Source organism: Myotis yumanensis, unplaced genomic scaffold (genome assembly GCF_028538775.1).
Source record: "Myotis yumanensis isolate MYYU_CA2020_CCGP unplaced genomic scaffold, mMyoYum1.0.hap1 SCAF_11, whole genome shotgun sequence".
In the NCBI taxonomy this organism is placed as follows: Eukaryota; Metazoa; Chordata; class Mammalia; order Chiroptera; family Vespertilionidae; genus Myotis; species Myotis yumanensis.
In genome coordinates this window covers 37,292,022-37,306,063 of record NW_027223762.1, presented here as the reverse complement: position 1 = coordinate 37,306,063, position 14,042 = coordinate 37,292,022, and positions in this window count along the sequence as shown.

The following is a 14,042-nucleotide window of genomic DNA, read 5'->3' as shown; positions in this document are numbered from 1 at the left end:
GCGCCCTCAGTCTGCATGCAGTTGTTCATTCATTTTGCTCGGAGCGCACTGCTGCACGCCCGGCGCGCCGCTAACGGGATTCCGCCGAGCAGGAAACGCTAGAGTTGGGTCACTGTGCTGCCGGGCACTGCCGGAGTGGGGGCAGAGCACGAGGAGGTTAGAGACTTTGCCCTGCCCAGGAGTCACAAACTTTTGACAGCAAGAGCAGAAACTAGCCCACAGATGGTTTTGTTTTTTTAATGAGAATTTAAGCCCAAAGGACAGCAGCACTTGTGTGTTAAGTAACAGCCAGCCTATACATTTGTTACCTGCTTGACATCTGAAGGCATTTGTGTTTGTGACCCTCGGTCTTCTCTGAATATGCAGCTGGAAAGAGAACAGGTCAGGTGGAGAACCAGGGCACCAAATCCAACCGAAGGGAACTTGATGGGGGGTGGATCAAGGCTGAATGAATAAGATTTCAAAAGTCCGAGGGACTTCTAGATGGTAGAATTTGACATAAGCAGACTCTAAGCAGGAAAGTAATTCTGAAGTTAGCAAAAGACCAGCACAGTCCTGACCCGCTGCTGTGTGTTTATGCAGCGGTCCCAGGTCACATCCCACCACCTTCATAGGCCCACCCTAGTCTCAATCAGATGTGCACGCTCCCTCCTTGGACCTCTGCAGCACACCATGTGTACCTTTCCTGTGGCCTGTTTCATTTTCTACCCCGTATGGTGTCCTCATCTGTAAGAGGGGATCGGGTGGATGGCTCCTGAGGGTCTTTTCAGCTCTGACATTCTGTGATTTTGTGTCGTAAGCATCTTTTGTTTTTGCCTGACAAGTAATTTTTCTTTGAGGAATTGCCTAAAATCCCCTGGATCAGATGGTTCTTGAGGGCCTTCCAAGACTGGAAGGGTGGGGAGAAAGGGAGGCATGAAGCCCAGGCCTGGCCAACTCTAGTCCCTCCTCTAGTCCTCATAGATGTGACCCAACCGGAGGTGGTCTGCGCCCTTGTCTGGGATTTCAGAGCGGAGGCTGGGAGAGAGCGGCTCGTTCTTTTCCTGCGGTGTCTCTAAGCTTGGCGAAGTAAGCCTGGAGCTGGGTATGTGTATAGTCCTTATACCAGAAGAGCTCTAGAACCAGATCCAGAAATGGGAGAAACCCAGGAAGGCCAGGCAGCGATGATCAGCGAAAGCCATGCTGCTCAAGTGCTCTGATTAGAGTGCAGGCCTGCACTTTTCGTGTTGCCATGAATTGTTTTTCAACTCTTCTGTGATGTTAAATATCCTCTCAAGATTCATGTTTTTGGTCAGGGTCATTGACTTGGCCTCGTGTAGGTCATGTGCCTGTGTTCCGGCTGGTAATAGGCAAGGAGAGTTCTGGTTTCTGCTGTGGCTTCTACTGGACTCATTGGCTTCTAGTGTGAGAGGAGGGGCCCGGGACTCAGAGTGGGGTGGGCTTCCCCCCAATTTAAAAGGATGTTCAGATGCTGGGTAGCCAAAAAGAACTCTACTAGATAGTCCATCGCTTAGGCGAAGGAATGCCCAACATCCATAGACATGCTTCATCTTGTGCTCTCAAATTTAAATAAAAACACTCCCATCCAAGATAATGCAACCATCTCTCTTACAACAACAATAAAAAATGTACTCATTTCCTCCCCAAATGAGGACAGCTCAAAGTTTCATCAGTTATTGAATCTGGCACACATCCAAATGTGCAGGTGATGATGCATTTTTCCTCTAAGGTTCATCATCATCCTAGCTCAGTGTTGGAAAGTGTAGACTAAAATGTAAAGTTCACCCTCACTGATATACTTTAAATGCAGTAATGAAGAGAAGGGAGGCAAAAGAAAAGGACAATCGCTAAAAAGTCTATTTATGATACAGCAAGGAAGGAAATACCAGTAGAGGCTACACTCTTCATTTTTACTACTGGTAATGAACCTGTACTGGTATTTACAATTTCCCTTCTCCACTATCCATTCCAGTTCTCCGTACCTTCAAGCTGACCAGGATTCTTTACCTGGTGGGTTAACCTCATGTTCACTCATGTGTAGGCAGTACCTCTTCAGTAACTTGTATCTCTGCCACAAGAGTGATGAGGTGCCCGAGGAGACCTCCTGGGCTCTAATCGTATTCCTCCTCAGTCGCCTTTTGCTGATCTGACCAAAAAAAATAGGTATGATTTTGATTCATTCACACTGGATGACTATCGTTGTATTGGCTGTTGTCATTTTTTATTGGACAATCCAAGGGAAAAGAAGTCAGTGCCCCTGACTAAATAGGTATTGCATGTTTTAAACATTGCGGCACACTGGTTGAAAATGGCCATTGTAGAGGAAGGAACTTTGCTTGGCCTATACACGCCCGTCCCACTGGCAGGAATGACATGCACAGAGGAAGCTGACTCGGGTAAAGACAATGACGTTGATTTTGGACTTAGATGAAGGCAAGATATTCAGATGGTGCTGATTTCTAGTCAGTTGGAGATAAGGAGCTGAAGTTCAGGAGTCAGGGCTGGAGGTGAAGATGAGATCGCCAGTCATATAGCCCAGCCCTAGCTAAAGCTACTGTTAGGGAACAGAACGAGTTCGTCCACCGGTGCTCGCAGAGCCAAGCACTAAGCACAAAGGATTGCAGTGGAGAAATACTGGCTATTTTATCGATGAAGGGCACCATCCAGGAGAACAAGGAAGCATTTGCTCAAAAGCCCGAACTCCCTGATGGCATATAGGTCATATAGGCACTGTGAGTTAGGAGTTTGGGGTCATGCTGGAAGCTGATTGGTTGGAGATGAGGTAAGGGGTAATAAATCATTTCTTCAGGCCTTGGAGACAGCTCCAGGGCCTGTTCCACTGTCCCTCTGTCTGGTTTCATGAGAAAGCAGCCCCAGGTGTCACTTTACCTTCGGGCTCAGGAACTGAAGCATCATTTAGGTCAAGATGTTATCTTTAGGCCCAGAGGCCTGGACCATGTGGCCATTAGTCAGGTCTGGGTTACTGTTTTCTTCGGCCTTGGGGGTTGCTGATTATCTGGGGGGAAAAGGGTAGGTTTCTAAGGGGAATGTATACACTGGTGGGCCAAAGTAGGTTTACTGTTGTGAGCATGTGAAACAGATTTTGTTCTTGTTTTATTATTTTTTAATTATTGTATTATTTTTCATACGAGCATGTGATTAGAGAGAGAGAGAGAGAGATGTGATTTGTAGAACTGGGATTTAAAGCTAAACTTAAAGTCATAAGGCTCCTCAGTTTCACTACAGACAGGACAGAGATTGCATGAGCATGGGAGGGAGTGTAAGGCTGGAAAAGCCAAGGGCAGTGGCTGTAATAACATCCATTCTTTCAGCCATTTTACCAGACCTTCAGAAATTTGCATCTGGCATAAAAACGTGGAGTGAAGAGGTTCTGCAAATGGTCTGATGTCCAGACTGCATCAGCATCTATGTGCCGCCCCCAGATTTCATGTCTAACATTTGTTTTTGATGACACTGCCTGACAATAGGGTAATTTTGGGATACTGATGTAGTATTTACCCCCATATTTCCTCCTCCCCCCTCCTCAAGCGTTCACTTTCATCAGGGGAGTTTGAGGAAAGCTGAAAGAAGAAGTTGCCTGCAACACACTTCCCTTTTTGGCGTTGTTTTTAAAAGTTTAACCCCCTGAGATGACTTAGTGTAGAGGAGGAGCAGGGAAATGGCTCTGCGGGGAACCTGAGCCTCCTCAGGCTGGGGAAGGGGTCCAGGCTCCCTCAACCACTGGGCCCTGGGCAACCCCTGGGGAGGTGGCCAGACCTCAGAAAGAACAGTGAGGGGTTCCCAGCCTCACCAGCCACCCATGTGCCCGCAGGGTGGCCTGTAAGCTAGTGGGCTATTGGAACCGAGGGAATCAGCTAACCTGAGACAGTGGAGGCCTCGGCAGTGACCACAGATGACCCTAGACTGCAGGGGCTTCCAAGGACCTCTCATGGATAATGTGAAACAGAATTTCCTGTTGGTTTGGAGTTTAAATTAACTTGATTTAGATAATTTATTCCAGAGTGGAGGTTTTTAAAGGTTGCAGGGGATGAATATACTACATCAATAATACTGCCTTGATCATCTTTGTGCATTTAGCCATATTTATACTATACACAGGGTTTTTGTTTTTGTTTTGAAGGTAGATTCACAGAAGTAGAATTGCAAATTGAAAGGACATAGATATTATTAAGGCTCTTGATACATGACCTAAATCTCTTCTGGATGGGTTGTACCTTTTCAGATTTGTATTTCAAACCTAGGACCTCTTGCCTGGCTGGAATGACTCACTGGTTGAGCATCAACCTATGAACCAGGACCGTTGTCGGCAAACTGCGGCTCTCGAGCCACATGCGGCTCTTTGGCCCCTTGAGTGTGGCTCTTCCTAAGCCTTAGGAGTACCCTAATTAAGTTAATAACAATGTACCTACCTATATAGTTTAAGTTTAAAAAATTTGGCTCTCAAAAGAAATTTCAATTGTTGTACTGTTGATATTTGGCTCTGTTGACTAATGAGTTTGCCGACCACTGAACTAGGAGGTCATGGTTCAATTCCCAGTCAGGGCAAATGCCCGGGTTTCAGGCTCGATTCCCAGTGTGGGGCGTGCAGTAGTCAGCTGATCCATGATTCTCTTCCATCATTGATGTTTCTCTATCTCTCTCCTTCTCCCTTTCTCTCTGAAATCAATAAAAATATATTATAAAAAAACACACACACAAAAAAACTAGGGCCTCTCTTCATTGGGGTGGGGTTGAGGGGGCAGATTGGAAAACTGTTAGGAGGCTATTGAAGTAGCTCATATGAGACATGAGGAATGGCAGTGGGGAGAAAGAAAGGCGAAAATGCCAGTGTCATTGAGGAAGCAATATCAGCAAACCATCTCCCCGTGTGGGTGAAGGAGAGAGCAAACAAGAACACCTTATTGATTTCCAGCTTCAAAATCAGAGTAGATGAGAACCTATCAACCAAGAGACAGTATGGCTTGTTGGCATGAGCCTGTTTTGTGGATCTAGTTGATCTAGTTTAAATCTCTGCTTCCTAGTTCATTAGCTGTGTGGCCTTGGGCAAGTTGTTGAAACTCTGAGCTCATCTGCCTAGATTTACTCATTGTAAAATGGCCATAGTAATTTGTCAGTCTCCCAGGTTACTGTGAGGATTAAATGTGAAAATGATCTTAAGGCTCTTGGCCTATTATGGTTTTAAAGACATTAAAGAGGCTCTGGCTGGCTGGCTCATTTGGTTATAGCATTGTCCCAATATACCAAGGTTGTGGGTTCGATCCCCAGTCAGGGCACATACAAGAATCAACCAATGAATGCATAAAAAAGTGGAACAACAAATAAGTCTCTCTCTTAATCTCTCTCTCTCTTTCCCCCTTCTCTTTCTTTCCCCCTTCTCTTTCTTTCCCCCTTCCTCTCTTTAAAAATCAATAAAAATGTAAAAAATAAATGAAAGAAAACTGATACTATTGATAGAATAAGATGTAAAGACTTAGAGAATAAAGAGTATGTGTGGTTTGAGATAAGTTGTGTTTAAGATACCTGCATGAGATTCCAGTAGACTTCATCTCTGTATACTTCTCTTTTTAAAGAGACCTAGGTATGAGAAGGACTAGGAAAGAGAGGGTGGTGACCTTGCTCTTGGGAGTAAACCAGAGGGCAGTGCTGCAGTTCTTAAGTATGACCACAAGGTGGAGTCCATGCTGTCGCATAGAGCTTCTCAGACTTGACTGCCTGGGTGGTAGTGCAGCATTTATCTGCAAAACACCCAGGGAGCATCCCTTCTGTGCTCAACTCTGCTTTGCAGAAGTTCCCTGACTTGTATGGTGGGGCTGCAGCTTTTGGGAGGAAGTCAGTTTCTTTCCCACCATAGGGTTTTAGCTTTGACCTGGTCAGGGAAGTTTTCTTTCCAGATGGTCACTGAGATATCTGACTAGGTCAGTGGTTCTCAACCTTCCTAATGCCGCGACCCCTTAATACAGTTCCTCATGTTGTGGTGACCCCCCAACCATAAAATTATGTTCGTTGCTACTTCATAACTGTAATTTTGCTACTGTTATGAATTGTAATGTAAATATCTGATATGCAGGATGTATTTTCATTGTTACAAATTGAACATAATTAAAGCATAGTGATTAATCACAAAAACAATATGTAATTATATATGTGTTTTCCGATGGTCTTAGGCGACCCCTGTGAGAGGGTCGTTTGACCCCCAAAGGGGTCGTGACCCACAGGTTGAGAACCGCTGCACTAGGTGCAGAGTGAACTGCACACTGGGTTTCCTGAGAGCTAGAAGCACTTTTCTATTTCTGAAAGTGGCTTAGAAAAAAGCAAACATTTAACAGAATTCAAAAGATTCCTTGGTGATGTATTATAAACTCTCTTCCCCACCTGCCACTTAAAAGGGAATGAGGACATTGAAACAGTTGAAAAGGGAATATCTGGCTGAAGGCACAGATCTTCCCTGCAGAGTGTTGGGGCACAGTAAACCTCCTTAATCTAGAGAAAACAAAATTTCTTATTAACAGGAATTACACTGTTATCAGCATTACACTAGTATAAATGGAATGTATGTGTGTCCCCTCCCTAAATCCATATGTTGAGGCCCTAACCCCCCAGTGTGGCTATATTTGGAGTAAGAAAGTAGTAAAGGTTAAATGACGTCACAGTCTTTAAAAAGGTAAAAATAAGCACACAAGTAACTAGAATGCAAAACATTATAAGGCTTGGGCTAGATATCATCTGGGGAGTCATCCCAGCCCACCGGCCACTTATTCCCCTTTCTCTAGAACCTGTCCTCCTGCCCTGGGAAGGGGCAAGCAGCAGCTGATGCAGGAAGAGACTCTGTTGTGAGAAAAACAAACAAACAAACAAACAAACAAGCAAACAACGAACAACAAAATGGAGAAAGAGATGGAGCATGTCAGTAGACATGTCTCTGCTTTTATGTCCAAAGAATCTATAATCCCCAAATGACTTTTGGGATGTTACACCTACTTTGATTTCTCGCTGATTCCAAGTTACCTTTTATATCATTTATATAGTTAGTCTACACAGTATATTTTCCACATGATAGAACAGCTCCCCCCCCCCCCAATGTCTTTATTGATTTTAGAGAGATGAAGGGAGAGGGAGAGAGAGAAACATTGATCAGCTGCCTCCTGCATGCCCCCTACTGAGGATGAAGTCTGAAAACCAGGAATCGGACTGACGACCTCTCCATGCATGGGACAGTGCTCAACCAACCGAGGCACACCAGCCAGGCTAGAATAGATTTTAAAGATGGGTTTCACGTTACTTTGTGTGTCTATTTTAATTTCCTGCCTGCTCGATTCGCTCTCTGCTTCACAGAGACTTCGTCATGAACCCTTGTTTACCCACCGGACACGGCTTCTGAGTATTCTGGGACACTGATGTCCCAGTGTACTAAACTGGCATAAACGGCTTCTCTAGCTCTATGTCTCACTAAAGGTTAAAAATAATATGGATAATGTAGATATAAAACGTATCCCATTTCCTCTATCTCAAAAGATTATTCACTGCTTTTCAGGTGGATGAGATTGGACAAATTACTTAACCTTCATTTCTCATTTGTAAAATGGCAATTACAGTAGTGCCACCCTCACTGGGTTGTTCTGAGGATTAAATGGGATTATCTGTGTGAACCGCTTAGCACAGGCCCTGGCACATCAGTAAACCAGTTGGCAGCTATCCAGGTAAAAGGAATGAAGAGTATCTCTAAATGCTGCCGTAGAATGATCTCTAGTATGTACTGTGAAGGGAGGAAAACAAGGTAGAGAACAGTGGCTAGAGTATGCAACCATAATAAATATAAATATCTAATTTATAGATATAAATACTTATGATGAGGACAGGGATGGGAGCCAGACTTCCCTGAACATACCTTCATTTGTAGATTCGACCATGGAAGTAGTTTACATAATTATAAAATAACATTCAAAAAATGTAAAGCCATCCCTAAAAATAAAAAGTAAAATAAAACAAACAAACCAGTTTTGGGGATAACTACCCAGAGAAGGAACTCTTATAAGTGACTGTAAAATAGTCATTTAAGTATACATCCCTGGTGGATATACCCTGAGGACAAAAGGAACTGCCAACATAAAAGTATTGCACTGAGTAAAATAATCATAGTTTTGCTGGCAGAATTGCCTTTCTGAGATTGTTGTGTGTTTATTGTGGTATGATAAAGCAAAACAAATTATGACATTGTCATCCTGTCATTCCCAAAGCAAATGAAAACCAGGATTGTCAGTGTGGGAGAGAGGAGATATGGAAGTAAGAGGGAAGAGAGCAAGTAAAATTCCCATAGTCCTGATTTTGAATGAGAACTTTCAGTCTGAGTTCAGAATGTATTTCTCGGCGCTGTCCATGGAAAAGGCCTAGAGGTAATGACCAACCATGTAGCAATGGGCATTCCTGAACTCCAGATTGTGGTCTCGTGCATTCAAATGTATTAATTTATAGAGGTGACTGAGTGATGGCATAGAAGACTTATTACCTACCTTTCCCGAGAGAAGGAGAATGCCGCACCATGCAGCGCCCTGAGGGGAGCCCCAGGTTCCATTAGGAGGCAGGAAGAGTGAGGAGAAACACGGTGCAGGTACTTCATTGTGTTTTTGTGGGAAAGGCAAGGCTGGGCAGGGTTAATAGCTTAGGTCTGGATCCTCTGAATCATGTTGGCGGGCTCTGGCCCATAGGGGTGGGTTCTAGTTATCTGCTATCTGGCCCCGGGTTGATTTAGGGCAGTGGGAACATTGGCTTGGTATGTGAGAGTGAGATAAAGGAGGTGGTTGGGGGTATGAACTCGGGATTGGTTGGTTTGCGTACGAAAGGTGTGTTGGCAGGTAAGTTATTATTTTAGGAATTAGCAAAACCTGGGCGGGGCAGTCTCCTCCCAGTCAGCAAGGCTCCGCAAGATGTCAAAACATCAGAGAATGACATGATTAATACATCTCAAAGTACCATTTCCCACCGAAAGGAGCCAGCAGCTCTTAGAGAAATTGTTGGCTCCGGGAAATAAATGAGATGAGCCTAGAAGATGTTGTCATACTAGAGATTAAGGAAGCTTTCAGAGATGGCTTGGGTCATACCAAGAGGGCTCAGGAGCCAACGTGAGGAGCCTACCACTGGCCAAAAATGGGATCATTTCAGCATCAATAGGAATAAAAACTGCAGTGGACCAAAACACATCAAATACACTTAAAGTCAACTCAGTATTTTGAAAGCTGGCAAACAAAAAGAATCAAGCATTTGATTTTTCTGTAAAAACTGTACCACTCAGTAACCAAATAGTAAAATGAAAGGCATCTTCTTTGTTTAAGTGCCGTATGAGGAATAATGGAATCAGATGATCACCATTTGATAAGCCCTCATGTTTTAAAGGATCTAGGTGTGGAGTATCAGCACCTGCTGTCATAGCAAAACGAGAAACAAGTAGACATGAAGAGCCTCCTGCTAGCAGCGGTTCTCAACCTGTGGGTCGCGACCCCTTTGGCGGTCGAACGACCCTTTCACAGGGGTCGCCTAAGACCATCCTGCATATCAGATATTTACATTACGATTCATCACAGTAGCAACATTACAGTTATGAAGTAGCAACAAAAATAATTTTATGGTTGGGTCACAACATGAGGAACTGTATTTAGAGGGCCAGAAGGTTGAGAACCACTGTGCTAGAGGAACACACCGCTCCCCAGGAAGCATTCTTGCAAAGAAATTGAACCCAAATCTGAACGAGCCTCTAATTTCAACAACCAAATTATAAGAAATTCAAAGGAAAGGAAAGAGAAACACATGAAATGATGCCATCATAGAGTTGTAGTCAGCAAAATCCAGACTGTGGGAAACTCCCCCGGCTAAATACTCTTCTGTATTCAACAAATTAATTTCAATGAAAAAATTTTAATAGGGCAGGGTTGTAGGGGTGGGGGACATAGAGGTAAAGAGACGTATCAGTCAATTGCCATGTGGAGTTGATATCGATCCTAATCAAATAAACCTTCAAAAAGTTATAACTTTGAGTTTTTTAAAATAAATTTTTATTAATTTCAGAGAGGAAGGAAGAGGTAGAGAGAGATAGAAACCTCAATGATGAGAATCATTGATCAGCTGCCTCCCGCAAGCCCCACACTGGGGATCTAGCCTGGGCATATGCCCCGACAGGAAATTGAACCTCCTGATTCATAGGTCGATGCTCAACCACTGAGCCACGCTGGCCAGGCTAACTTGAGTTCTTATCTGTTAGAGACATATACTAAAATATTTATAAATAAAACTCTATGCCAGTGGTTCTCAACCTTCCTAATGCTGCGACCCTTTAATACAGTTCCTCATGTTGTGGTGACCCCCAACTATAAAATTATTTTCGTTGCTACTTCATAACTGTAATTTTGCTACTGTTATGAATCGTAATGTAAATATCTGATATGCTATATGTGTTTTCCGATGGTCGCGACCCACAGGTTGAGAACCGCTGCTCTATGCTGTCTTGGATATGCTTCAAAATAATGCATGAGTGGGATGTGGGTGGGTATAAATGAAATGGGATGGTCAGTGTGTGATGAATACATAAAGGTTCTTTATGCTATTCTATTTACTTTAGTGTGTATTTGAGGTTTTCCATAATAGAAAGGTTAAAAAAAGAATGTGAAGGTGACAGAGTAGGCATTTAGACAGGCCTGAGCAGAACAGCAACAATAGGACAGGTACGGAATGTCACCAGGGCGGAATGTCAGGGTGGAGTGTTCCGGGTGCCAAGCAACGAGCAAAACTAGAGAAAACAACTGCTATAGGCAAGGACCTCACCCCCAGGGTCACCCTTCCTCCCCTACCATGTCACTAGTCATGCAGTTTAGACCCCCGTAGAGGAGAATGGCCTCATAGGACTCCCCTACGAGCCTTTGCACGACCACACCCTTAATTAAACATTAAGTCCCCAGGACAATGATCAGCATCAGATAATCTTAGGAACAAGGCCTCAGGTCTGTTGACCACAGACACAGGGTTTTGGTCAAACTGGAGACAGCATCTAGGCCTCAGTTGTGTTTCAGCTCTAGGCTCAGAAAAGCCCAGGTGAAGAGATGCCATAGCTGACATCAGGATCAGATGCAATGACTAATGACCTTAGCACCAGCCAATCAGTAGAGACCAGGACCCTGAAGGGACACGCTTGGAAAGCTAATGAATATTCCATTGAGATCCTCTCCTGAGACTGCCCCTAAAATCCCTGCCTTTGGAAAATAGATAAAAACCCTTAAGACAAAGAATCCAGTGCATGCTCTCTCTAGAGCAGCGGTTCTCAACCTGTGGGTCGCGACCCCTTTGAGGGTCGAACGATCCTTTCCCAGGGGTCGCCTAAGATCATCGGAAAACACATATATAATTACATATTGTTTTTGTGATTAATCACTATGCTTTAATTATGTTCAATTTGTAACAATGAAATTGGGGGTCACCACACATGAGGAACTGTATTAAAGGGTCATGGCATTAGGAAGGTTGAGAACCACTGCTCTAGAGCATGCTGTGCCGCTCCCCTCACTTCTTCCCTTAGGCCGATATCTTTGCTTTATTTTTCCTAAGTTCCAAGGACCCTTCCTTTGCCTCTGTAACTTGTGTCTTGAGTCCATGCAACCCAGCTGGCCCACTTTTTCTATCTCTGTGACTTTCTAAATACACTTCATGTGCCAGAGTTCTTGGCTGTGAATTCTTTCTTAGCTGAACTCAAGAACTGAGGTCTAACCCTGTGGTTAACAAAGTAACAACAATAAAATTTTAGCAATTATTCCCTCTATGCCCAGCCTCACATCTCCAGCATAGCTCATTAATATAAAAAGACCCAAAGACTAGCAGGGCAGTCAACACTCAGTTTTCAAATTCTTCCTTAATATAACTGAATAGAACTTTCCAGGCATATTTATAATAATATCCTATTAATTCTTATGGAAATTAGATAGTCTAGATTTATTTCATCATTCAGACAACCAAAAATGATCCTTTTAAGTTAAATGCTAAGTATTTTTATTAAGCTTTTTGTAAATGTTTTATATTGTTTCCTGTTATAGGAAATTAATTTTTACAATTTTTTTTTGGTAATTTTATTACTTCAAGTCATTGTTGAGAAACCTCAGGCATTGTGCTGTCTGTAATCCAGGCTGGGGGGGGGCAATTTATTTTTTAAAATATATTTTTATTGATTTCAGAGAGGAAGGGAGAGGGAGAGAGAGATAGAACATCAATGATGAGAGCATCATTGATCGGCTGCCTCCTGCATGCCCCCTACCCCTACTGGGGATCAAGCCCACAACTGGGGCATGTGCCCTTGATCAGAATTGAACCCGGGATCCTTCAGTCCACAGGCCGACGCTCTATCCACTGAGCCAAACTGGCTAGGGCAAGCCTTGGGGTGGGGGTGGAGGTGGGGGACAATTTAATTGTCTGGTGTTGTTAGTGTAATTCAAAGCTCTGAGACTTTTATTCTTTTGTTCTATCTAGTGATCTTCCTATTTCCTCCTTCTTTTTGCCATTCCCATATAGGCTTGACCCCCCCACCCCCAACCTGTTCCATATACATCATTGTAATCTGCTCACTGCTATCCTTTTACAATCTTCATCGCAGTCTAACAGGGTGCCCCGGACACAGTAAGCACTCAACAACCATTTAGTGAATTGGGTTAAACTGGGGAAGAATGGAAGGTAGCCAGAGGAAATAAAATAATTAAGCTTATTAAATCATTAACCTTAATTTTAGACACATCACTTAAGCTGCTGAGTGTAGTTTGGTAATTCATGCCTGAGTTCCAAAAGGTTGAGGCTGCCAGGAAGGAGTCTGGCTGCTGAATTAAATGGGGGTTATGGCTTTATTAAATACTAGCAGGTATATTTGCAGGCACACATAATTGCTGCTAATTATACCACAGGAAGAACAAAAGTAGCAAATTGATAAAGGAGTTCTGTTACTACTTCTATTATGAAGAATAGCCCTTGATTAGCTTAAGTACAACCCCTACCTTCATTGTAGATATCAGTGTATAAAAGTATTAGCTGTGAAATTCCAAGGTACTTGTTGAAAGCAAAACACTTAAAAAAAAAAATCTTCATCGAAGGATATGTTCACTGATTTTTTTTTAAGAGAGAGGGAAAGGCAAGAGAGAGAGAGAGAGAGAGAGAGAGGAGAGAGAGAAGCATTGATCAGTTGCCACCGAACACACCCTAACTGGGGATTGAACCCCAAACCTAGGTATGTGCCCTGATGGGGAATCGAGCCCCCAACCTTTTGATGTATGGGATGACACTTTGACTAACTGAGCTATCCAGCCAGGGCTAAAACACATTTTTATAAAAGCAGATGAAATATATTTTTAAAATTTTTTATTGATTTTTAGAGAGAGAGAGGAAGGAAGGGGGATAGAGAGATAGAAATGTCATTGATCGGCTGCCTCCCATACTCTCCACCCCCACCAGGGATCGAGCCAACAACCTGGGCATGTGCCTTGACTGAGAATCAAACCGGGGACCTCTTGGTTCATGCTCAACCACTGAGCACACTGGCTGGCCAGGTGAAATATTTTTACTAAAGTAAAGAATTAAATAAATTATGTGGAAGGAAAAAAATCCATAATCTTCATTTAAATGGTCTTTCCAACTAAAACATTTGCTCTTTACCTTACCTATGAGACACATCTTAAGTGTATCTTTGGTAGGCAATCAATTATTTCTCATTAACTATAGTTTTGCTCAGGCATAAAAGCTTAGAGTCATTCTAGATTCCTCCAGAATGGTATTCAATCTCATCCGTCTCATCATGTGGCATTCCATCCATTCATAAATCCTATTGGTTACCTTTGCATTACCTTCAGAATCCATCTGGAATCCAGCCATCTCAGCATATCCACTGCTACATCCAATCCAAATCACCATGCTCCCTCTCCTTAGCCTTGTGTTAGCTTCTTATCTGGTCTCCTACTTCCACCACTGTCTGTTCACTATTTTTTAGCTGGGCCGATTGTAAGAAGACA